This window comes from Nomascus leucogenys, chromosome 3 (genome assembly GCF_006542625.1).
Source record: "Nomascus leucogenys isolate Asia chromosome 3, Asia_NLE_v1, whole genome shotgun sequence".
Classification (NCBI taxonomy): domain Eukaryota; kingdom Metazoa; phylum Chordata; class Mammalia; order Primates; family Hylobatidae; genus Nomascus; species Nomascus leucogenys.
The window spans coordinates 27,390,039-27,415,665 of record NC_044383.1 but is presented as its reverse complement, the minus strand read 5'-3'; the positions used below and the strand labels follow the sequence as shown (position 1 = coordinate 27,415,665).

The 25,627-nt window shown below is 36.9% G+C and overlaps 1 long non-coding RNA gene across 1 annotated transcript in view; it reads left to right on the top strand.

Moving 5' to 3' along the window:
- Positions 1 to 14,924, top strand: part of LOC115832301 — a 48,292-nt gene extending 33,368 nt beyond the window's left edge. Inside the window, exons 2-5 of the long non-coding RNA XR_004027709.1 lie at positions 9,990 to 10,102; positions 10,774 to 10,821; positions 13,175 to 13,252; positions 14,762 to 14,924. This is a non-coding gene — a long non-coding RNA (uncharacterized LOC115832301). The remainder of the gene's footprint in view (positions 1 to 9,989; positions 10,103 to 10,773; positions 10,822 to 13,174; positions 13,253 to 14,761) is intronic.
- The last annotated feature ends 10,703 nt before the right edge of the window (positions 14,925 to 25,627 follow it).

The window sequence follows — 25,627 nt, the reverse complement described above, 5'->3', positions numbered from 1 at the left end:
TTTACCTTAGCTTGTGTTAGTTCTTATTATCAGAGTTCAAACAGTTGTATAAAAGTGTGTCCAAGAAATTGATATGATATTGATTATCTATTTTTTCCTTTTAATGTTGATGATAAACTCTATTTACAGTTATGTGATTTGTCTCTCTGTAACTCTTCATGAATTATGTTGTAAAAATTTTGTTGTATTGTTAATGCTTGTATTAAACCTAACTTTTTAATGTATTTATATCTTTTCTCCTCAATAAGATTATAATATTATTGGTAAAAGATTCTGTGTCATGCTGTTCCCCTTTGTAGCCTCTGAGGTCAGGTAGCATATATCCTTTGTGTACAGCAGGAGCCCAATGTATAACATATTTAGTGCTGGGCTGGTATTTCGCTCATCTCTATATTCATATTCATCTCTTTATGCTGATTTGTGTCTGCTTTATAACTCCTGTTCTTCCATTTGACTCCTCTATCATAGTCTCTGTTTTATCAAATTCCCTCCTCATTTTAAATCAAATCAAATCCTTCTGTTTACTTTCCACTTACATTACTGCCTGCAAGTGTCTATCAGGCATACTTATACCTAGATTATTTATGCTAGGGCTGTAATGCTTTTCACAATACCATATGCATCAAAGATGTTTCCCAAAGCAAAACTCCCATTTTATTGCATCTACTCAATTTTGCAAGCCCATAACTCCTCCCAGTTGTCATTTTCATAATAATACAAGGGAGGACATTGTTTGTATGAAAATTTTACACAATGCCTCTCTCTGTCTAGTCCATTTTTTAGTTAATCGAATTTTTATTTTATTCTATTTTGCTGGTTCCTGGTAATCATTACCCACTTCACATTCTTCTGTATTTGAAATTTCTACAGGCTCCACCTCCTTTCATTCAAACTGAGTTCATTTTATACATGAGCTTTCCCTCATGGACATTTTAATCAGCTGCTCCATGTACCAAGAAAATGCTTTGAAACATAAGCAGACTGCATCTCTAGTAGAATAATTAGTAGAATGTAGAATTTGTTGCTGATTTATCTCTACCTAGGTAAAAGGCAGAGATGTGGATTGTAACAAATCTGTTACCTTACTCTAACCTGTCTTAGTGACAACCAGTTACAGTATGACTTGCTTTTCTTTTATATACATAAGGGGGTCCGTGAGGGGCGAGATCTCTAATATTCTTATTTGTAGGCACTACCCAGTGTGTACCTAGCAATTGCATGATATAGAAAATACACCATTTTCTCTACTGAAAAACTCTTTATTTTATAATTATTCAATGGTAAGAAAAGAGGCTTTATAAAATTCTGACTGAAAAACTAGAATGTAGATCCATGGAACTATTTTTGGAGTATGCTCTCTCTGATTTTTAAGAGTTCAATTTCAAAGGAAGTGTCTCAAGCAAAGGGCATATCTCTTTCCTGAGACAGCTTCTAAGAAAGGCAGTGAAAGCTGATAGGGAGGACTTGATCCTAGGATCTAGCTGCCAGAGCCTTATCTTTGTGCATCCACTGGCCAATGAATAGGACATCTCCCAGGGCCAATATTGAACTTAAAAAAGGACTGAACATCTGTTGTCATGTTGCTAACAGACTCCATGTACACTTGGTTGAGAAGGAGATCAAGACTGTCTTTAATATTAACTATTTCTGAATTTAAAAATTTGGGGCCGGGCACAGTGGCTCATGCCTGTAATCCCAGCATTTTGGGAGGCAGCGGCGGGTGGATCACAGGTCAGGAGATCAAGACCATCCTCACCAACATGGTGAAACTCTGTCTCTATTAAAAACACAAAAATCAGCCAGGCATGGTGGTGGGCGCCTGTAGTCCCAGCTACTCTGGAGGCTGAGGCAGAGAATTGCTTGAACCCGGGAGGTGGAGCTTGCAATGAGCCGAGATCGCGCCACTGCATTCCAGCCTGGGCGACACAGCAAGACTCCGTCTCAAAATAAATAAATAAATAAAAATAAAAGGAAGAAAGGAAGATGTTCTCTAAAAGTATGAATATCCAGATGTGGTTATTAGAATAGCCCATTTAAATTTATTTTTGTCCAAAAAAACTGGGGACATGTGGTCACTGCAATCACAGCACACGATTTCTCTCCATAAACCCCAGCCTCTGGGCTGCGCCTGTGTACTTCCTAAGAAGAAATACTGAATAGAGGTGCCTCAAGACTAATCAGATTTAGTAGGGACAATCCGCTTTGCTGTTCATACTGAGAACAAAATCAGACCTAAATTGACTGATCCAGAATTAAGGACTTTACAGATTTACAATATAAACAGTGACATCTTGTTAGGGATCTATGTGATACATTTAACCATACTAGTTTTCCAAACTGCATTTGTGAATTCACTTTGTTTTTTGGGAAGGCTGTTAACAATGAAGGTTGGTTGAGGAAGATTTCTATTTTGACGTATCTTCATTAAAAAGGCTTGAATTTAGACATATCTAGAGACTGCCACCTTGTGGGTAAAAGGCAGTAAAGTCAGATGGAGAAAAGCATATCACGTGTAAATTTTCACTATTTCTGATTGTTCTCTTTATATGTAACTAAGCCTGACAACCCAAATATTTCTTCAATCATACAGAGAGAAAATTATATAAAAGAAAGTGATGCAAATTAATCTAAAGATTTCAGAGAAATATCTTTCTGTTTCAATATTATTATACAAGAAAAGTGTAGTGTGTTGCAAAAATATATGTATATACACTGTCATATACGTGTGTGTATATGTGTATATGCATACTTTTGCTGGTGGTGTTCATAAAATATCAATACAAAAAAACAGCAAACCATTTGAAGATAGAAATATTAAATCTACCTTCACATTTTGATTTTTTGGCTCATCCTCAATTCTACACAGTTATTAATTCTCAGATGCATGGACTAAAAAACTCAGCTTAAAAATTGATTTCTTGATATTGAAGAAAAACAAGGTTATGGACAAAATACAGTACTGCAGCAGGTTTTCATTGATGGCAACCTCTTGTTCCATGCACCGTGTTAACATTATGCAGCTTTAATGCGGAAATGGAATACATCTCATTTCTGAGGATACCTGGCTTGAGCCAGGCTTTTTTGTTTGTTTGTTTGTTTGTTTGTTTGTTTTTTGAGACGGAATCTCGCTCTGTCAGCCAGGCTGGAGTGCAGTGGCGCCATCTCAGCTCACTGCAAGCTCCGCCTCCTGGGTTCACGCCATTCTCCTGACTGAGCCTCCCGAGTAGCTGGAACTACAGGCGCCTGCCACCACGCCCGGCTAATTTTTTTGTATTTTTAGTAGAGACAGGGTTTCACCGTGTTAGCCAGGATGGTCTCGGTCTCCTGACCTCGTGATCCGCCCGTCTCGGCCTCCCAAAGTGCTGGGATTACAGGCGTGAGCCATCGCGCCCAGCCGAGCCAGGTTTTTATAATCTGCAAATCATGTATTGTCATTGATTCCAGAATGATAAGCCAAAAATAGATCAAAGTCAAATAATTTCAAATAAATATCAGCATTAATGTTTATGTCTATAGTTGTCTAAAATTTATCTCATTTGAATAGCTAGAGTTCAATTCCTTGACTGCTTCAAATTGTTCAGAGGAAAGAAGATTTGGATACAAGGACCTTTTAGTAATTATTTTAAAGGAATCAATTTCTTCCTGGTTTACCAACGTTTTTGAATCTTGATGAAAGAGACAGTGAATATGTCAGCTGAACTCTATTTCTAACTTCAGATGAAACGAACTGTTCATATATAAAGCTGATTTGTCCTATAAAACTACTGGTTTAGTTCTTTATTTTCAAAATGTCTATGTTCACGTCCTTTCCTGCCTCATACCCTGACTCTGAGCCATTGCACATCCATGTCTCCATCTGTCCCAGACAAGTCTCAGAGGTATATGTCACAAGGTTGAAAAAGTCAGAGCAGGTGGTTTAGTTAGGAAACACCTTCCAGTCCTATTGCTATTTGTCTTTTGTTTCTTTCCATCTCTTCCATGAAGCCGTTCTTGACTTTTTCATGCTCTCCAATCTCCCTCCACTTAAGTCTCCTGTAAATCTTCACCATACAATTAAACCCTTAATTATATAATGTGATATTTGTCCTCTAATTGTTTTACAAGTGTTAGTCTTGTTTTTGCACTATATTGTAAGCAACTTGGGAACAGGAAGTATGTATTTTACTTTTTCTAAATTCTGCACAGCATTCATCAGAGTGCAGTCCTCCATAAATATTTAAAAATATTGGCCTTGTCCTGTTTAATATTTGGGGAAATGACTTAGAGGGCTTAAAAGAAATGCTTTTTGAATTTGCAGATATCCCGAGGTTGGGAGTGAGAACTCAGGCTCTAGTGGGAAAGACAGATATGCATTCATTTAGATTACCACGCATTATCAAATATTAGACTAAATATTGTCAGAAAAGTTAAATGGAACTTCCTGGAGGAGTCAGTAGATACTGAGAAGCAGCACTTGAGCTAGTGAGAGGGTATTCTGGACAAAGATGGCATGCACAAAACAACAGACTAGAGAATGATGTGGAATTGCTTGAAGAATGATGTGCTCATGGAGGCAGAAAATGCATGTGTGTAGGTGAGACTTGTAATCCATTATTGCATGAGTTACAAATTAAGTACAGGTTGTAAAGAACATTATGTACTTTGCAAAATGGCTATGATTTAGATACATGGATTTTGTGCATTTCAGTATTTCTCTCCTTTCTATTCCCGATGCTGCAAATCTAAAGTTTCCCCTTTTATCTTTAAGGAAATAAGATAATAATCCCCTAATTAGTATCCCCATCCCTAGATTCTTTCTAAATAAATCAGGCTTCCACACAGTTGAGTAATATCATAACTTTACATGAAAACCACTTGTAATTTTCCAGTTCCTACCAAGTTGAAAATAACCTCCCTGTAACAAACTAACCCTGGCAATAGGGCCTTGACTTAAGTACCCTGCATTCTCTATATTATTCCTTATGACACAGTAAGATGTAAATTCTCTTGGCTCCCAGAAATATACCCATCTTTGGAAATTATCCACATTTTCCAATTACTCATGCTTTGCATTTTGCTTCAAGTACCCTATTATCGGCCTACCAAATTCTATCTCCTTCAAGTCCCAACATGAGGGACAAATCCTTCATCAGTCATCCTCCGAAACCCACTAAACCATATGATTTCAATCTCCTTTGAATCTCTCAAGTCTTTGCTTATACTATATGAACCTGACACGTCTTCTCTCTTATAACCATATAATAGTTATTTGCATTCTTGTCACACATAATCACCATATTTATCTCACCTTGTTCTCTCCTTGACAGAAAAAGATGTGGAATATAGTAATCTTTGCAGACCCCAAAGCAGTTGTCATTAAGAAGAATTTGCTCATACCAATTTTTAGCACTGTTTGCTCTTTGGTGATCTGCTGACACTAAGAATGTATTGCAGAATCTAACACTCTATGTCCTCCACAGAGCCCACAATCTGGAGGGAGAGAGCTTACTAGGTACATACATCATAAAACAAGGTGGAAAAATGAACTGGGGAATATAATGGAATTCCTTAGTATGAATTCAGTATGGAAGTGGCAAGATTCCACCATTCAAATTGAAATAATGTGGTCAGGTATAGACTTTGAATCTTATCTCAAAGTCTAAGTGGTAAGTAAACTAAAGTAACTTCCTCGGCAATCACATGTAGAAGAATAAATTTCATGAGAAGGGATGAGGGCATCCTAGATTTCCAGGGATGGGTGGGTCCAGTGACATTCCTTACCAGGATCCATAGGCTGCATAAAAGAACTGCTGAAGCCCTCTTTAACAGCAGAGCAGTTATTCATTGTTTTTTATGTCTATAAAGAAACATATATTTCTTATCGAATGTTTGGAAAGTAGAATTTTGAATAGTTGCCTTTTTAAAAAAATTATATAAGCATATTATTTGAGATTATATTACATCATGTTTATATCCTGACATTTTTTTTCCACCAAACAATATATTTGAAAGATTTCTCCCATGTCATCATAGAGTCTTTAAAAAGAACAGCTGCCGCTGCTACACTATATCTTTGCATCATAATTTATTTAAATAGTTGAGTGGGACCACTTTTAAATACATCTAGGTGTGTGTCAAAGGGTAAACAATTAGCCAGGATTGAATGGACAGCAGCTGTTGGGGAAAACTACCACTGTCACAACTACTTAGTTCCATCATCTATTGACCTCAAGCTGTTTTAATGTCATTTCTGCCTAATGTTCCTCCCCTTGTATTCTGGAACATCACCAACAAAACACATAATGGGGACCTAGGTTGATAGAATGTGTCCTCTTCTGTAGTGAGACAACTTTATTAATTCATTTACTTTCAAAGACGAATAACTCAAAGCACAGATTTCCCTGAAAAGAGATAACCCCTCCTTTCAGTACAAAGGGCCAGCTGCTTTATCAAGGTGGACTTCAGATAGGAAAGCAAAGGAGCAATTCCCAAGGAAGTCACCAGGAAGGTGTCCATTTGTTCTTAATGACATCAACCCCTCTGGCTCTGAGCTTTTCTTCTCCAGAAGGAAGCACAGAAAAGGGGCATGGAGTGGGCTTTGAGTCACGCAGGACTGGGGTCTGCTTCCTGAGCAGATTCTTTCATCTCTTCCTAGATCTCATTTTCCAAATGCAGCTGTTATTAATTTTGAATAATGTGGGATTTGAAAATAAATAATAACAACAAAAACAACAATAAATCACCCTTAAAACTGATGAGGAAACAATATTCTTACACAAAGACTGCAAGAGGCAGATGTGTTTTATAGAATGAAATGCCAGTTCTATCTACACGTGGATGCTAAGGGCCTATTTATAGATGGAAGTGGGTCAAGGAAAGGCTACCTATAGACACAACCTCAAACCTACCTTAATCGTGGATTTTATGATTCTTTTAAAGTCCTAAGATATAATCTCATATATGTCAGATAAAGATATATACATTTAGGTTTAGAGGTATATATATACATATATACACATAAGGACATATAACACACATAAAAAATTTAGTACTTGGCCGTGAACCGTAAGTGCTTTATGTACATTATGTTATTTAATTTAGTAACTCAAAAAAACTATTATATCCCTCATTCTCTAATGAAGAAAATGAGTCTCAGATTTGCCATTGATCTATTTATTGAGTGTTTGAAGTACATACTAATCTAAGCAATTGATATACGTTATCTCCTTTAAACTCTGTGGTACCCTGTGATTAATGTCTAGTGGATAAGTAGATATCTTGATTATTGTTGTTTATTGATTGTTTTTCTTTTCTTCAGGAAATTCCTCTTCCCTATTCTGTTGGGGCTGCCAATAAAACAGACTTGCTCTCCTAGATATAGGAACAGACAGGAGAACAAATTAGAGCAACCAGATTCTCTGTCCAAAAATATGAATCTTAATAAAATACAAAGGAATGGCCAGGCATGGTTGCTCTGGCCTGTAATCCCAGCACTTTGGGAGGCTGAGGCGGGCAGAGCACTTGTGGTCAGGAGTTCAAGACCAGCCTGGCCAATATGGTGAAACCCCATCTCTATTAAAAATACAAAAATTAGTCAGGCATGGTGGTGCACACCTGTAATCCCAGTTACTGGAGAGAGTGAGGTAGGAGAATCACTTGAACCCTGGAGGCAGAGGTTGCAGTGAGCTTAGATCATGCCACTGTACTCTAGCCTGGGTGAGAGAGAGAGAGACTCTGTCTCCAAGACATAAAATAAAATAAAATATAAAGGGAAATGGAACATAGTTGAAGCCCGGCCATCTGTTCAGAAACACCTGGCTCTGCTGTGGTTTTTACTCTTCCCATCAATGCTCCATTGCTCAATTCATCCTTTGACTCTGTGAACTACAGTAAATTATTTTTCATTGCATCCTTAAAAATTGTTTTTCAAATATCAGTCACTTTGATTCCTCTTGCTTGCATTCCAATTACTACCCTCTGATTCACAGATCAGGCTACTGAAGTTCAGAGACAAGATATGATAGCAATGTTTGGAGAAGACAATTGCAGAAACTCATCCAACTGGCAAGTAAAATTTAAATGCATTTCAGGCTGACCCCCAAGCCTGTATTGTGCCGTACAGCTTTGTCTCCTAACAGTGCTTCTAGTTATTCTCATGGAATCTAAGTTATTCCCAAAGTGAGGGAAGACTTGATGGCACTATAAAGATGAACCCCCTTTTTATTAGAAGCAGGAGTGCTATTCCTAATCTTCAAAACTTGGTCAGGCAGTCACAACTGCTGTCATCTACAGTGTTGAAACAGAGGTTGACAGACCACCTGTGGGGCCAGATATAAACTTGGATCCTGAAAATCAAGGGTTCTCTGAGCCAAGGTGACCAGGGAAGCTGGGGAATCTAGGGGGCTCAAGGCATGGCTATTTACCAGCTGGTATGGAAATATTTCTGTTTTTTTTTTTTTAATAAACAAAAAGACCAGATATAGCCATTCTAGTACACATGATCTGAATATCAGAACTGGATGGAAGGTGATCTTTGAAGGGGTATTTGTGAAGAGAATCGTAGTAAAACACATCAGCATGAAAAACAGCAAAATTGGCTCACACATGTGGCTTCCAGTGTCTATAGGCAGATCTGAAGATTTATTTACCTTGCCCCCCAGTACTGTCTGGGCCCAGACGAGAGGAAACCTGGTGGGTTTTCCCCAGTGTTCTGAACATCATATTTTCACTCTTTTTTCTACATCTCAACTGGAATGGTATGGAATATTTGTAATTATTTGAAGAAAAATTTGAAAGCCATCTACATAGTAAAACAAATGAGGGAAAAATTAGAAAAAAAGAAAGAAAGTGTTCCAGAGATTGGCAGTGACTAATGAGAAAGCATAACTAACCTGCTGGCTGGCATGTCTGTGTTCCTGCTGGCCTGTAGCCAAGGTCTCTGCTGTCCGAGGTAGGGAACCAGGAAAGCCATTGCCTCCAGACAGAATAGATGGGAGCCTGCCTTAAGACTTCTGCCTCTTAGGCTGAACTTGTAGAAAGGAAGAGGCTGTTGAAGGTGTGCAGAAGCTCAAACTATCCACCCTAGAGGCAATTTCCTGCCTAAGGCTTTGTCATACAAAGAAACAGTGCTTTGTGTCCTGTTTGAGAAAAATATTTCTACAGGAATACACATACCCTTTATGCTACACTGATCTCTGGCAAAATAAATTGTCTCTATATGTTTACATTTATGTATATATTTTTTAATACAAAGTGCTTTCCAATGTCCATATAGAGGGCTCGTGTTGCATAGGCTGAAACTCCCCACGCCTCATTAGGCCTATTTAAAATACACAGTTCTTGCATGAAACAGAGAAAGCAGACTTAAGCTCTGTTTCCTTTCCTCATTCATTTCTCTCTTGGAAATAGCAAATAGCTTGTTCCTTCGTGCGGCTCTGCATGAATTCCCACTATTCTATGTGATTTTCCAACATAAAACTGTTAACTAGAGTCAGAAACTAAAGCAGATGAATTGGACCTGAGGGGATAGCACACAATGTGTTGTGCTCCCAGACAACTTCATTACTTTAGTTACCTAAAAAGTATAAATAGTTTGGCAGGGTAAGAATCTCATTTCTCAGCCTAAACGATAATAGTTAGCTGGGAGAGATGGTCCCAAATGCTGCCGCTTATAGATTGTCCCTTTTTTTTTTTTTTTTTTTTTTTTTTCTGAAAGCAGATCCATTGACCTTTATGGGTATGCAGTCTATACCCTTGAAAGTGGCTGAGGGACTGACTTTTGGACACACAGGGAGTTGAGAATGGATATTCACTAAAGCCCTATTATGTACCATTCTTCTATTCAATGAATAATTACGATGTAGCTCCATACCATGTACTGTTCTGGGCAGAATTCATAAAACAGTGAAAGGGAGCTGAAGTTCTTGCTCTTATGAAGTTTATATTCTAGCTAAAGTAGGAGGAGCAGGGGAAAATAATCAGAAACAAATACATGGATACACTATTTCTAGATGTCAAAAAGAGGAAAAGGTGAAGATCAGGAGACAGAACATTCCAAGGATATAAAAGCAAATGTGAAAACGCCCTGAAGTGGACATCAGCTTGGCATGCTGAAGGCTGAAAAGTAAGTCTGGGCTGAGTAGATGGGGCTGGCATCACATTTCATAGTTTAGCTCTGCCACTCAGTTTTCATTTTCTACTTAAAAGAGTTACTCTCATTTCTCATCTTAGGTTTCCACATCATTACATGTGGCTTACAATGCTTCCATTACAAGGTTTTCTAAGAATAAATTACAGAATGTATACTGACCATTTAGTGCTTGGCAAATATTAAAATGAAAATAAATATTAGTTGTCACTGATAATTGTTATTAATTTGTAATATCTTCCCTGTCTTCCACAGTATACCATACTCCAAACGGAATCATTATTCTATTATTATTATTAGCAGTATTAGTATTATTTTGTAGAGGGGGGTTCTTGCTTTGTTTCCCAGGCTTGTCTTTAACTCCTGGGCTCAACTGAACCTCTGACCTCAGCCTTCCAAAGTGCTGGGATTGCAGGCTTGAGCCATCACGCCCAGCCTAAATGATTCATTATTCTATAAATGTGATGTTTCAATTTTCAGAAATGCCACCCCTCATCCTGAACCCCATGCACTGAAACGTTCATCACCACCCTCGCCATCTTTTCTGTCAGCCCGTTCAAAAGTTCCATCATTCCAGATGGCTCTTGAATGACTCTGTCTTCACATTTGACCATATGTTAATTGATTCAATATATGCCTTATTACAGATCCAAGCTAAGTCTATGTTGCCTTCACCAGTGTTCAGATACACCTGGGTAGGTATTTTGTAGGGTTGGGACTCCTGAGGTCTATTTGCATGGGCCTACATCACGAAAGTGAAACCCATTCCAGGTAGCCAACTAGTAAGATTTTAAAATAGAAAACTAGCTACAAACATGTGGGAGGAGCTTAAATACCAAATAGTTGATAAAAAGGTAACCCCCAAATTAGCAAAAGCAGAAAGTTGCTGTCACCCTTAGGCTATAGGAATAAGGGACGGAATGGAATTTCCAGAGTCCGTGAGACTGGTTACCTTGGTGGGGTAGAAACGGTAGGAGGTGAGGTCAAGGGGAGATGTCCAGCAAGAACAGGAACCACAGGAGACATGCAGTCCTCTCTAACAACACTGCCAAAAACAGAGAAAACGAAAACTAACCCAGGTTTTTCTTTTCTCCCTGTTCAAGCTCTTGTGAGTGTTCACTGTTGGCCAGACCTAGCTGGAAGCCAGAAGGAGAGGGAGTCCTGGGAAACAGTGTTTGCAGGGGTCAATCCCCTATGATATGAAGCCAAGCAGGGGAAATGCAGGAAATGCACCTAAGCACAGACAAGTGAAACAGACAGCACAGGAACAGACACCAGGACCGCCATACCACACACTGCACATCCCCACCTGAACGCTCTGCTGTGATATTTGTGCAGTGCACACAGGCGACTTGGGAGTGATCAGACACCTAGGAAACAATTTGTCTTTGAATAAGAGTCAGATATTCATATTTTCCTGAGAAAGGGACAATGCGTGATAAGCACACATTGCCAGTCACTTAACTTCTCCCTCCAGCCTGAGCTCAAGGACAGTCTGCAAACCAAACCTGAATGAGCTACTTAATGAATACATTCAAGTATAAGGGGTCTCAGGCAGAACTGCCTTGAGTTGTGGGCAACAGAGTGTGATACAAAGGTATAGCCAAAAGATCTCCCACGTTAGCAGAAATTACACTGACTTTTGTCATAATAAGCTCAAATCACTCTTGTAGTAATAGGCCTTAATGCTCTCCATAGTTACCTTGATGCACCAGATCTTGACTGCTAGACACCCCAGTTCAGGTATCAGCAGACAGCAAAAGCGACAACAGCACAGCAAGAAGTCTTGTTGGGTCCCAGCTATAAAGCCCACATCATGATACCTGGACCTAAACATTGACTCACCACACTGAACTGGATCAAGAAGGAATAAAAGAATAGAAATATTAACACTGCTGATGTAATTGTCCATGAGCCCATGATAATACATATCATTTATTGTTATATAAGTATGTGCTTTATATAATTCTCTCTTTCATATAATTCTCTCTTTCATCACGTTTGAGACATTGCAGATTCTAAATCACATCCCAATTTCAAAGATGCTGAAATAGAAAAAAATGCACTTCAGAGCCAATGAAATATATGATACATAAAACTAGACATACATTTATAATAAATAACAATGGATCACTTATTTTACATCAGGCACTGTACCAAACATTTTTATTCTCATTAATCTTTATAACAAATATGTGGAGGGAGGTACTTTGTTTATCTTTATTTTACAAATGGTGAAACTGTGATTAGGAAACTTGTCTATGGTAGCAAAACTATTAAGCTGTGTAGTCTGGATTGAAATTCCAAGCTCATGCTGACATCCATTTTTTTACACTGCTTCTATGTGGATCACTTCTTCAGAGCTTTCAAACAAGTAATATCTTAGGAAAGATACTAAAAAGAGGATATAGAATATATCTGACAATGTTAAGTAGGAGACAGGAGAATTTAGGCTTTTTGTTTTGTTATTGTGAATCAATAACTATATCCATTGCATACACACATATACACGACACACAAAAACACACATCACACACATATATACACAGTGGTGTGACCTAAGAAAAGCTGGATTACAGGTAGGTGCTTAATCATAATGATATTTGGGTTTTGTGGGTGGACCAGGACTATATATTTATTATCACTATACACCCCATGGCATCTGTTTCAGTGATTTTCATTTGAGTACTCAACACGTGTTTTGTGAGTGAATAAATTAATATATTAAGCATTGTGTGTATACAGGGAATATGGGTACAATGATACTGAGTAAAGAGGGTCTAAGAGACTGTTCCTAGCTCGATTAGGGCTTAGCTAATCAATGTCATCTAGGTGTAAGCAGAAAAATATGCCAATTGAAAGGTTAGATCTCTTTTAATTATACTGGGGTACTTGCAAAAAAGAGGCTGTCTCATAAATTTTTCACTAGCTAAAATGATAAAATATTGATTTAGAACTCACAATTAATCCTTACAAGTAGACGAGGCTTTTAATAATTCAGTCATGTCTCTCCATGGTCTTGTTTGTTCTGTCCCCATGGCTGGGTAGAAGCTGCTTTCCGAAAAGATGGAGACCATTTTTACCCAACAGAATCAGCTCAGATTCCTGTGATTATAACATAGCATGGTAAATATTAACTAACTCTTAAGTGCTTAGGCTCATTCCCCAAACACTTTCTAAAGCAGAAACACAGGTCATTCTCCTTCCATGCGTGCCTACTTGAAATCTGTTTTCTTTTAGATGTTCAATTGGATACCTTTTTCTTTTGACTTCCAATTAGCTCTGACACTCTTTGAGTTATAAAACACACTACAGTTTTGAGAATGTAGATATAAAAATGACAAATGGACAGTTTCTCAAAGGGTTGCATACAGGGTGACTACAGACTTGAAGCCCTGGCTCTGTCATCAAGCTGCTTTGAGAAAGCATGGCACCCTACCAGGCATCAGTTTTCTTATTTGGAAAATGTTGGTCCCCTCAAGGCCTCTTTTGACTTAACTTTCTTGAGCCGAAGTACTACTATTCTATGAGTACAGGTAATTTTGGTTCAAATAAATCCTGCAGAGTACACTTAGTAAGAGGGGCAAATATTTTTCTTTTTTTTTTTGAGATGGAGTCTCGCTCTGTTGCCCAGGCTGGAGTGCAGTGGTGCACTCTCAGCTCACTGCAACCTCTGCCTCCCGGGTTAAAGTGATTCTCCTTCCTCAGCCTCCTGAGTAGCTGGGACTACAGGTGTGTGTCACCATGCCCAGCTAATTTTTTTGTATTTTTAGTAGAGAGAAGGTTTCACTGTGTTAGCCAGGCTGGTCTCGATCTCCTGACCTCATGATCCACCCGCCTTGGCTTCCCACAGTGCTGGGATTACAGGCGTGAACCACTGTGCCCAGCCAATGGGGGCAACATCTTAGTCAAAAAAAGAATTTCCTGTTTTAGTAGAAAGGATGCCAGATGTGAGGCTCTTCTATTCCCAATGGTTTAAGGGTTTCTATGATGTTGTTTTTTAGTCCATCTCCAAAGTAAACAAATTCCCATTTAAACCATGTGCTCTGATGTTGTAATCCAGATGTTATTTTTTCTTTTGTTTCTATATTCTGCAAATCTTATTTGGCAGACATATCTTGGACCCACAGGGGAAGAACACATATTATAATACCATTTTTATGTTTACAATTCATATCAAAGTAGGGAATTGCATAGATACAGTGTTGGAGAGAAGAAGAGGTATACATTTCAAGTAAGGTCTCTAGATACAGGAGTTTAAAATGTGTATTTTTGATCAAACAGAATCCTCTGGCTCTGTTTCCTAACTTTCTCTAAACTTCTGCAGTTTCTTCTCTTATTTCCCCTAAAAATATAATTTGTTCCTATTCTTTGGTTTTTGTTTTCTACTTTGAAAACAAACTTTCAATTCCAAGTGACAAGGCAAAGTCACTAGGTGAAGACATTTAAATTTGAGACACTGAGAAGTTTAGAAGCAAGTTGAGGTTAAACTATTTAATTGCCATATATTATTTATTATCTTCTAGAAGTCTGCATTCTTACTTTTTCTTATGGCTTGATCCACTAAATTCACTAGTGAGTCTGATATTTTTTGCTTTCTTTTCTTATACACATATAAAATCAATCTTGCTATAGATTGCTTCTTCATCCCTTCTGCCATGTGAGGACACAGTGAGAAGATGGACAACTAGGAACCAGGAAGCGAGCCCTCACCAGACACTAAGTCTGCCAGTGCCTTGATCTTGAACTTCCTGGCCTCCAGAAATGTAAAAAAAAAGTATATGTAGGTTGTTTATAAGCACCTAGTCTGTAGTATTCTGTTATTGCAGCCCAAATAGACTAAGACACTAGGTTTTTAACTATTGATCTTGTATTCTTTTTCTCATTCAGCTCTTTATAAATTGTGTTCCACTGGAGATAATATTCTGTAATATATTGATCATGTTCCCTATTGTATCTCTCCTTGCAAAAATAATACAAGAGATAAACTTGCTAAAAATTATATAACTCGACATTGTCATAAATCCTATCCAACTCCTCCCCATGTGGGAACCCCACCACCACCACCCCACCACACACACACACAAAGAACACTCAGTAACATCTTAACAGGAATGTTAGTGTTCTAAGAATACAGTTGGAGGAAGTCACATTGACCATGGTCAGAACACTATGAATTATAGTAGTTGTAGTACCCATCGTTTTCTGGAGTGCTGACCTGCCTGCCAGTCCTTGATTCAAAAGTCATACTTCTATTATATACATCTGGTCAACCCATTCTGGTATATTACTTAAATCAAAGCCTGCTTCTTTGTTAGTAAAATGAGTATAATAAAAACCTTATGTGGTTGTTTTGAAAATTAAATGGAAGAATACATATAAAAAGCCTGACATAGAGTAATAAACTCTATTATTGGTAATTGTTGTTATTGCTACAACTATCATTATTGCCATCTGCTGCTGGCCTCTGACACAGTGCCATGCTGATGTAGGTATTGCTGCCCTCTACCGGAATTGTTTCAGCCCGTTTTGCCTCCTAAGACAAATGAAGGTCATTGATCTTTTCACAAAACTTCCCAAATTCTTGTCAGCCCTTCACCCAGTACTGACCTTCTTAGCGGCTGATGCACTGACCTCGCAAATGCTAAGAGGTAGATAATTAGCCATGCTCTTAACTCATACAGATCGTCATACCAGTCACTTTAATGTGGGGTGATAAAATTTGTAATTTTTATGAGGCTTACCCTGCAGATCTAAACTATAAAACATGCCATGGAAAGATAGTGGATAGCTGGGGAAGTGCTACCTGAGGTTTAAAATATGACCCTAACAAATTCATCTCAATTCCACCAACCAGGCTTCAGAATTAAAAGAATGAGTACCCGCAAGAACAAAAGCATCCGCAGAAAGATGTCTCTTTTTCCTTTCTATCTCTTTATTTGTGGTTTAAGACACTTCTAAAAGTAGTTTCACATAAGCAATTACAAATGCCATTTAGATATATCACTTCACATTGGGCCAAACAGAGTGCATATTTAATGAGTTGTTTCCTGAAGCCATTCTCTCCCATTGATAATGGACAGATGGACCACAAGCTCAAATCAGTTTTAATGAGTGTGGGCCAAGGCACAGGCCTAAAATATCCAGATTCCTGTATTTACATTTTTCTGATATTTTCACCCTTGACTTTATAGAACTTTTTTTTTTCCCATAGTAGATTTTTTTTCACCTGTCTGCTCACAATTAAATTGTAAACACTCACCAGCTTAATCTATCCTATTTCCTGTCTTCCTATCACCTGAGGATTTAAACGTGCCTTATTGATTCTCAATCATGCAAATCTTTCCTATAAACAAATCTATTCATTCAGCTCTGATCAGCAGCTATTAGTAAGCAAGACACATTGGTAAGGTAAACTAAACACTGCAGAAGAGTTAGGAAAAAAATCACTGATGTGCTTATCCAAATTCTGTGTGGCATGTGAAAATGTTTTTTCCTTTTATTCCATGATGACAGCTGTGTAAGTGCCTAAGGTTCTAAGGAAAGATTAAGATGCTGGTGACTTAAAACAGGATGACTTGGAGCCCAGTAATGGAAGATTTTTATGATTTCAGATTCCTTTTGAGTTGACAAAACAAAACAAATATTTATATTTAAGTTGATTTTTCAACTATAAATTGATTCTGAAGCTAAGTTCTGTTTTTTTGTGGGCTAACACAAAAGAACTCAAGACAATTCCTGGAAACTAAAAGTTACAACATACCTTAAAGATCACCCAACCAATCCAATTACCCACTGCCTAGCAAAGGGACTGTCTTTCCAGAAGAAACCCACTCCTCCTCTTTCTCTTGCATTGAGTTTTAATTCCTGGGTCCTGATGACATCAGAAAATGATTCTCATCTACGTCTACCCACTGGAAACACCTGGCCCTTCCTCAGATTAATTCAACCAGAATGTTGTCGAGTTGTTGTTGTTCAAAGTCAGTACCTCAAATCGGAAGCATCAGTATCATCTGAGAGCTTATTAGCAATTCAGAATCTCAAGCCCCTCTCCAGAATTACTGAATCAGAATCTGCATTTTAACAGGATTTCCAGGCGATCTGTATGCACATTTAAAAAACACAGATGCTTGGGTTCCATCCTCAGAGATTCCCATTTAATTATTTTGAGATCAGGCCTAGGCAGTGGTTCATCATCATCATCAGCTGGGGAGGTGTTAAATGCAAATTTTATGTGAAGGAATGCATATGTTAATTACTCAATTTAGCTACTTTATAATGTATACATGTTTCAAAATGTCATGTTGCATACAATAAACATATGCAATAAAAGAAAAATATATAAATCATTGGATCTCACACCAGCTGAATCAGAAACTCTGGATGTCGGGCCTGGGAATCTGTTTTAACAAGCAATACAGGTGATTCTTACAATGCCAAAGTTTGAAAACTCTTGCTCAGGGGAATACGCCAAATTTATCAATATATTCACATCTATTTCTGACAGTTTTGGGTCAGAGATGGGCTTATAACGGAGACCTCCACCATTATAACTATCAGTGATAGATATGAAACTGAATGTGGTAAATGTATTGAAACAAACATTTCTTTTGTCTAAATATGAACCAAGATGCATGTAACTCAAGAGCAATGCCAACCTGCAGTCAACATGAGGAAAGCCAGCCTGAGAAATGAAACTATACCTCTGGTATCAAGCGTAGATAACCCTCTGGGTCTTAACTATTCCTGAAGCTTGCCCTATCTCCTGACTTCCATTTACATAAGCTAATGAATTCCCTTGTAAGTTAAGCTGGTTTGAGTAGGCTTGGAACATAGAAAATACTGGTGTTAAAGAATTTCACATATCCAGTGGAAAAACTGGGAGAGAATAATGCCTTTTATGGAGGTTGCATAGCATGTTTTAAAACCTTCAGTGATTAGAAATTCACCTATTTCAATGACAATCCATTCCAATGTAGAAGATGATTATGAAAAATTACTTATATCAAGCTGAACCCTGAAAAAGTTATATTTTGTGATCACTCAAAATGCATATTTCCTCCACTGCACAAATATTCTCTTCTTTAAATACATGTCCAGATTTCTTTTTGATTATAAAATGATTTTTTGCCTTCACCATCCTAATTCCTTGACCCTGAGTAACAGGCACTTTATCAATTTATCTTAATTAGTGCCTTGCAAATACATGATGTATTAAAAGTAGAGAACAGACCATGCAGAGAACAGACCAAACATTCTCTTTCTTGGAATATTAAATTGAAGTGGGCATAATAGAAGTCCCCCCTCCATGTTGCTGTCAACAAATGTTTGTGAAACAGTGATTCTCAAATGGGTGAGTAGAGAGGTTACTAAAATCTCAAGTTTTATCCTCTCCCCTCCAAATTGCATACAGGTCTCCCGCCTCTCATGATTACTATTTTTTACAGAAAATCAAGGAAGTTTCCCTCTGTCTTATAACTACATCTGACACTATCACTCTTTGGGATAAATTGTTTCACTGACTATTTTCTTTTTGGTTATTTGCAACTTCATAGCAAATAACCAATACAAACTTCTCTACTTATTTTTAGCTATTCTACTTCCCTAAGGCTTAGGTTTTGCATTTATAATGTGTGGATAAAACCACCTATATCCTAGGGATAGTGCAAGGGCTGAAATTGATTAATTTCAGTGTCTGTCATCTGTTCAGTGCTCAATAAATCTTGGCCTAAAAATAATGACATGCAAGGCTTTCATGAACTGACTTTTATGTGCTTTACCTAACTCATGAGCCTTCCTTCAGTTTTGTATCATGAACTCCAACCATTCTCAATAGGTATCATTTCTATAACATGCAGATTTGATTCCCAATGACTTAGTTTAGAGCCAAATATAACACTGGCCTTTTCACATATAATTCTATGCTACAATATATCTCTATTATGCATTTGGGCTGTAGTTTCTGTGAGTCAAAAGATAATACAATTATCAAAATTTCACCTCATCAGACAAAGTCCAGGATTTCAGTATTCTCTAATGTTTTTTAACTCTCTCATTTAATATATTAATGATGTGTTTTTCCACCATCAATATTTAACCCCTAAGTAGAAGATTAATGGAATAAAGCAGGAGTGTCCAATCTTTTGCCTTTCCTGGGTCACATTGGAAGAAGAATTGTCCTGGGCCACACATAAAATACATGAACACTACTGATAGCTGATGAGCTAGAAAAAAAATGCCAAAAAAACTCATGATGTTTTAAGAAAGTTCACAAATGTGTATTGGGCTGCATTAAAAGCCATGCTGGGCTACACGTGGCCCTTCAGCTGCAGGTTAGACAAGCTTGAAACAAAGTTTCTGATATTAAGAAGCTTATATTCCAAGTACAAAAGACAATCCCATCCAATAATGGCAAAATAACATATTAGCAAGTTAGAACATATACATGATAAGAAAATTATACGACAATGGTTAGATATGTACTAAACGGAAATCTAGGTAAAGAAATTTTCAGAGTAGGAAAATCTTTAACAGTAACTTGGAGGAAACTAGTTTTGAGATAGAACTTAACCACTGAATATAAACTCATAAAAAGGAGCTGAGAAGAGGAAAGTTTTGCATGGAAGTGCATGAGTAAATGGTCAGAAGTAGGGATAAGCAAGGTTTATATGACAGAAGGAAAGTTGATACCAGCTTTCCAAGCTTTATTTCCCTAAGGTAAGTAAATATTTTCATTTAGGTTCTCTACTTATGTTTATCTAAAATCATCAGTGAGTTTGAATACATACTACAAATTTAGAGGTAAACCTTCAGCTTATGTTTACCATTTTAGAGATATCTGGCCTGAATAATTATAGGATTGGTCCACACTAGGAATTTGCATTCCAAAGAAAAATACTGCCAATGTGGAAAAATATTTTATCCAAATCTTTGGAGGTGGAGAAAGGAGAGTATTAAAGTAATAATTTAAAAAGACACTTACATGTTTTGCTCTTTTGATTAATCTTCTCTGTATTGTATGAATAACCACAATATGCAATGTACCATCTGGAAAACTAAACATTGGAAAGCTGGAGGGCTAGTGTTTTATAAATCTCCTGATTCCAATATTCTCTGGTCTCTAAAGTATTATAAAATAGATATGGAACCAGTGGACTGCCTTTTGTTTTCCCACTTTCTAACTCATGAACGAGTTTTTGTTATGAAACTTGGGCTGTACCTGCAATTCTCCAAAACATCCATATTGAAATTTTTTAAGGAATTACTTTAACATGGTGTAAAAAGGATAAAAGATCCTCTGATATTCAATATTTTTCTTATGAAAAAAGATGTCATGTGCAAAGTTTGACTAACTGGAAGTTTACAATGTATTAAGAATCCCAAAACTCATGACACTTATCAAAATTATATGGCAGTATTAGATAAGATAAAATAAATTTAATTTCCAGTCACTGTAATTAAGAAAATCATTACGGAAAATGTTGAATTTAAACAAGGACTGGGTAGAAAAAATATTTGGTATGGTTAGAATTGGGTAGGACTTGCCAGGAAGTGAAAATTGCAGGACTAAAAAGACATATTGTTACCTACAAAGATTTTTCATAGGTTCCTAGCAAAATAAATTTATGTTAAGTTTGGTAGTCTCCCAGATAACAGCCAGTCAGAGTTGCCAACTATAGACTTGTCATATTAGGATTTTGGATTTAGAGCATGTGATGGTTAATGTTATGTATCAACTTGCCTGGGCTAAGGAATGCCCAGATAGCTGTACCGGTAAAATATTATTTCTAGATGTATCTGTGAGGATATTTCCTGGAGATACTAGTATTTGAATCAGTAGGCCGAGAAGGTCCAGCCTCATCAATGTGAGTGGACATCATCCAATCTATTGAGAGCCCAAATAAAACAGAGAGAGAAAAGGTGACTTCCTCTCTCTCTCTCTTTTTGAGCTAGATCATCTATTTTCTCCCATCCTTAGACATCAGAACTCTTATTCCTTTGGCTTTGGCCTGGGGGGACTTAAATCACTGCCACACACCCCTTGTTTTCATAACTTTGGAATAAGAATGGTAGTTATAGTATTGGCTTTTCTGGTCTTCAGGCCTTCAGACTTGGACTGAATGACACCACTGTCTTTGCTAGTTCCTCAGTTTGCATAATAGCATAGTATCTCTCGATAGATAGATAGATAGATAGATACATAGATAGATAGATAGATATTGGAGGTATCTATATACATAGAGAGAAGGAGAGAGAGAGTAGAAGAGAGAGAGAGAGAGAGAGAGAGCAAGGGCAAGAGAGAGAGCCCTAACAAGCAGAGGGTAAGTTTTGTTTGGCAGCACATTCTGATTGTTTGTATTTATTTATTTGCTTTTGGTTATATTCAAGAACTTTCATTTTTTTTCGTCTTGAGTTCCAAAGAGAGGCATCTCTTTTTTCCCCCAAGCCTTACTAAGGTATAATTGACAAATAAAAATTGTACTATTTACTGTGTACAATGTGATATTTTGATATGTATGAACATTGTGATTACCACAATCAAGCTAATTAACATATCTGCCAGCTCACATAGCTATCATTTTGTTTTTTGTGGTAGGTATATTTAAGATCTACTTTCCTAACAAATATCATGAATACACTACTTTACTATTTGCTATTGTCACTATGCCATACTTTAGGTCTCCAGAACTTACTCCTCTTAAAGTTGAAAGCTTGTACTTTTGACTAACATCTTTCCATTTCTTATACCTCACCTGGTCCTCAATCCCTGGTAACATTTTTCTTTCTCTGTTTCTCTGAGAGTACATTCCACATGTAAGTGAGACTATTAAGTAATTATCTTTCTGCCTCTGGTTTATTTCACTTAGCATGATGTCTTCCAGACTCTTCCATGTTGTCACAAATGTCAGGTTTCTTTATTTTTAAAAAATGAATAATATTCCAGTGTGCGTGGCTATCACATTTTAAAAATCCATTTAACAATGAACAAGTACTTAAGTTATTTTCATATCCTAGCTATTGTGGATAATGCTGCAATAAATATAGGGATAAGGATAAGTTTTCCAAATAGTGATCTCACTTTCTTTGAAAATATACCCAGAAGTAGGATTGCTGAATCATGCAATAGTTCTATTTTTAATTTTTTTTTTGAGGAACAAACATACTGTTTTCCATAATTGCTGTATTAATTTGTATTTCCATAAAAAATGTACAAAGATCCCCTTTTCTTCAAATCCTCCTAACACTTTTCTCTTGTCCTTTTGATATAGCCATCCTAAGAGGTGAGAGAGATCTCATTACGGTCTTGATTCGTATTTTCCTGATGACTAATGCTGTTGAGCACTTTTTCATGTATCTGTTGGCCATTTTCCAACAGACATTTATTTTAGAATAGCGGGAATTTGTAGTTTTCTTTCTTGCTCTCATAAACTATATCAATACTACTATAAAATCAGATTATGTACAGATATCTGCAGAGAAAACAAATTAACAAAGAAATTATCATTTACAATAAAATAGTAAAATCTTTACTAAAGAATAGCTAAGTACAAGAATAGGGATTACTAAATATTAAAAGTTCTAATAACAAATGACATAGATTTTATTCAACTTCCTCAGGTGCTACAAAACCATTTTAGGTTAAGATGTATAAAATTGACTATGTACCCCTAATATAGAAAAAAATGTTGATATAGAAACTCACACTTCCCAATTCAGACTTTTTTTTCCTGAATTAAACTTGGACAGATCTATTGCCAAAACTGTCAAATAAGTTTTTCAAATAATTATATTAATATTAGTTAATGAATTCATAAATACACAATGATCATAAGGAACTAAACTGGTAACTGATCTCTATGCACAGAAGGTCTGACAGTAGGTCAGTCTTATAGGAATCTGGTTTTGTATGAGTGGAAACCTTCTCTTTTTGCAACGTTCAGGTACCCAGATTGAAGCCAGAATCTGAGTTTAGGATGTTAACAGAACATTGTTGTTATATTTTTTAAAGATTACATAATGTTTTGTATAGCTTTCCTTTGTTGTTCTTTATTCTTATTTCAAAGTATTTGAACAATTACGTATTTTTCTCTACGTAACTGTAATACTGTGACTTCTCCCTCTTCAATTCCAACTTATTGATATAATTGTTTAATACTATACCTATCCATTCATAATCGTTTTCTATATACATATAAATGCATGTGTTTTTCCTTTATTATTTTCTTTTTTTGATAAGATTAACGTATACGTTTACTTCATTATGGCGAGTAATCATGGGGTTTACTATCCAAGAAGGATAGTAAATGGTTGTTTAAATTTACACTCACATCAGTAGTCTATGAGAATGCAGCTATTCCTAAGGCTTTTTTTTTTAGTACCAACTGAAAATAATCCTTTCCATTTTGCCAATAGAAAAAAAAAAGGCATATTATTGTTTTAATTTGCAATTATCTATCTACTAGTGAAGTTGGATGTCTTTTCATGGGCTTGTTTGATGTTTGCATTTAATTTCTTGTGAATTTCCTACTGAAATTTATTGTCCATTTTCCTTCTGTTGTTCTTTTTAAAAACAATTTATAGATCTTTTTATATTAAAGAAATTAACATTTTGCCCATTTTTTGTGATGTCAATATTTTCTTCTTGTTTTTTCCTTTTGACGATTTTTGTTAATTTTTTTTTTTTTTTTTTTTTTGAGACAGAGTCTCACTCTGTCGCCCAGGCTGGAGTGCAGTGGCGCAATCTCAGATCACTCCAAGCTCCGCCTCCCGAGTTTATGCCATTCTCCTGCCTCAGCCCCCCGAGTAGCCAGGACTACAGGCGCCTGCCACCATGCCCGGCTAATTTTTTTTTTTTTTTTTTGTATTTTTAGTAGAGACAGGGTTTCACCATGTTAGCAAGGATGGTCTCGATCTCCTGACCTCGTGATCCGCCCGCCTCAGCCTCCCAAAGTGCTGAGATTACAAGCATGAGCCCACATTTAGCCATATAAAAATTTTAAGTACAATGTCATCTAATCTGTCGGGGTTGTTTTACTTATTACTTTATGGCTTCTTGGCTTTTTTGCTCCTCTCCACAAAATTATACAGATATTTTCTTCAAAAGTTTTGTCTTTTATATATTATATTTAAAGGTGTAACTCATCGTGTGTGTGTGTATGTGTGTGTGTGTGTGTGTTGCATGTGATATGAGATGAGGTATACTTTTATATTCTTCTAATGGAATAGTTATATCAATCAGGATCCTGGTATGAAAAATATCAAACAGGGTAAAAGTAGACAACTTAATAAAAGGATAATTTATAAGGGAGAGGGCAAGGTTGAGGGAAACCAAGAAACAGTGAAGCATCCTTCTCCTTCATTAGACTTGGAGAGGTAAGAGGAGGAGAGATGTGTTATCAGGACCTTGCAGGAGAAGGCCACCTAAATGAATTTATTGCCCCAGGAGAGCAATGAAACAAACTCACAGTCCAACAGAGAGGTACATGGAGGAATATATACACAACATCGCTCTCCTTTTACTCTCTAAGTCCATCTCTTTCTTTGTTGTCTGTCTTAGGCTGAATTCAATAAGAAACCAGATAACAAGGGGACCGATCAAGATAGTCCACACCTTTGGTCTCAGTGAATGGTGAGGGTTAGAGACAGGATCCAGTATGGCAGCCATTAGTTACAGGCAGCTACTGAGTATTTGAAATGTGGCCAGTCTGGAGATGTTCTGTATGTATGAAATAAGTATTGGATTTCAAAGAATTAGTAGGAAAAACAAAGAAAATGAATATGCAATACTCATTTATAATTGTTTATATTCATTGCACTGAAATGGTAATATATTACATTTTTTTTTTTTTTTAGATGGAATCTCACTCTGTTGCCAGGCTGGAGTGCAGTGGCACGATCTCGGCTCACTGCAACCTCTTCCTCCCAGGTTCAAGCGATTATCCTGCCTCAGCCTCCCGAGTAGCTGGGACTATAGGCGCCCGCCACCAAACCCAGGTAATTTTTGCATTTTTTTTTAATATAGAGGGGGTTTCACCATGATGGCCAGATGGTCTGGATCTCTTGACCTCGTGATCCACCGGCCTCGGCCTCCCAAAGTGCTGGGATTACAGGCATGAGCCACCATGCCCGGCCTCTTTTTACTTTTTAATTGTGGCTACAGTTTGAAATTACATATGTGATTTATAGCAGCAATATAGAGGGATAAATGGAAAGTATCTAGTTATTCCGGATTAAATAATCGATCCCTTTTCCACTAAATTTAATGGCCATCTTTTACATATATTAAATTACTTTATTAAATAAAAATGTTTCCTGAACTTTGTTTTCTTCTGCTTATCCACTTCCCTATCCTTATTCTAATCACACACCATTAACATGAAAGGAACTTTCTAATGTGAGGTAGATACAAATGCTTTATCACTATTGACCACATTTTTGTTCCTTTTCTTAATTATTTCCATATATTTATTCTTCTATATGAAATTACCTGTGGGCCTACAT